The sequence below is a fragment of the Citrus clementina genome, unplaced genomic scaffold (assembly GCF_000493195.1).
Source record: "Citrus clementina cultivar Clemenules unplaced genomic scaffold, Citrus_clementina_v1.0 scaffold_6, whole genome shotgun sequence".
Taxonomy (NCBI): Eukaryota; Viridiplantae; Streptophyta; class Magnoliopsida; order Sapindales; family Rutaceae; genus Citrus; species Citrus x clementina.
In genome coordinates, this window is record NW_006262139.1 from 24,950,333 (window position 1) to 24,952,185 (window position 1,853).

Below are 1,853 nucleotides of genomic sequence, written 5' to 3' on the forward strand. Positions count from 1 at the left end.
ATCCCAAAACTCACCCATAGACATTTACCCCACATAATAATCTCATCATTATTTTTTTAGCCGTCATGGAATCCCTCTTCACTTTGTTATCAACTCCTCAAGTATTGAAGATTAAAATTACATGCGACAACTTCAAGATGAAATGGTAAATCAACTGTTTCAAGCATCTTATTAGTTTTTTCTTTCTTATATTATATACGATAAAATTTGAAATTTATGATATTTTATATATTAAAATTTCAAAATCATTATATATTCATTTGAATATAGTTTTACTTATAAATGTTAAAATATCGTGGTATTTAATATATTATTTATTTGACATTCAAATTTAATAAGGATACAAATGTAAAAATACATATTTTTAATTTTTTAAGTTGAAAAAAAAATAACTTAATAATTATTTTTCGATATTCAGACAAAAAAACAAACATGTTATTCAGATTTAGACATTTAGATCTATTCAGAATTCAGACTAATTCAGGTCTATTCAGATTTCGGGTCAAAAAACAAATGCCACCTAAGTCATTATCATCTTCTTTATGTTTTTAATTCCAGTTAAACTCTTTAATGTCAAAGAAATATAGTCAAACTGATTAAGAGAAATCACTGGAGATTAGTTTCTTAATTGTCCTACAAGCGATTGTTACGTGCTTTATATTTTTCTGTTCTCTCTCTCTCTATATATTGAATAATTTCGTTAGGATGAGGCGATATTATTAAATTTTTTTTTTTAAAAAAAAAAATTGTATTGAATCAGGGGTATTATATGGTGAACTTTAATCCTTAAAAGAAGTTGAAAACTAGAGCGAAAACTAGTAACAAAATGAAACGCGTAACTGTTAATAATGACCTATTTTACAACTTCAATTACGTTTGAAGTGACACTTCTTTTTCACCTAAGATTTTTTTAAATTAAAAAAATACTTAAAATAATGATACTAATAATTATTCTACACAGAAATTTGTGACACTAATTACGTAATTGAGAGTCATTTATTCATTTGCTGTTAACTTTTTTAACAAGATCGTATGATATAATTATATGTGAGATACAAAATTGACACGCTAGCTACAACAATCAATCTATTAATTGTTTTTTTGTTTGTTTGTTAAAATTAATTTAATTAGTTTCTACTTCTTCTTACTTGTTGCATTCTAAATTTGTTTGAATTTTGAATTATATTAGACAAAAATATTGTATATTGTCTTTCTTTTTTTAAAAGAAATTTTTTTTCCTTTTAATAATGAAAAAAACGTATGACTATTTCTTCCTGATCTGATAATTCTCCGACTAGTCGCTGCAAAACATAACAAAGATTTATCATGAATAAAATTACAACTCAATGTTACCAGTTGTATTATATTCCATGCAAACTTGTAAACTGAAAAATCCAGCCATACTACGTTTAATTTTTTTTCCGGATTCTACAAATGAAATACTAAAGAAATAAAATAAATTTGTGTCTACCCATATATGGCAGGCCCATTAAATTTAGAATTGTTGAATCCGGTCTGTGAATATCGATCTCTGATCTCTCTTCTCTAGATCCAACGGAGAATAATCAAAGCAACAAAACAATAATAGATGGATAATTCTTCACTGAATGCACCACTCATTGTTCCTGATATTACAGCTCACGCGGAATAAAATAATATTGAGGGAGGCAGAAGATTCCTTAACGACTCAAATAATTCTGAAGGCAACCCTACCGCTACTCCTTCCGTTTTCAAACATGTTTCAATGGATTCAATGCTTTGTTAGGTTCTTTTCTTGTCTGTTCTTGTCATTCACTGTCCATCGCTTGCTGCTTACACAATACATATGATTTACGTTTATTTCACATTTTCCC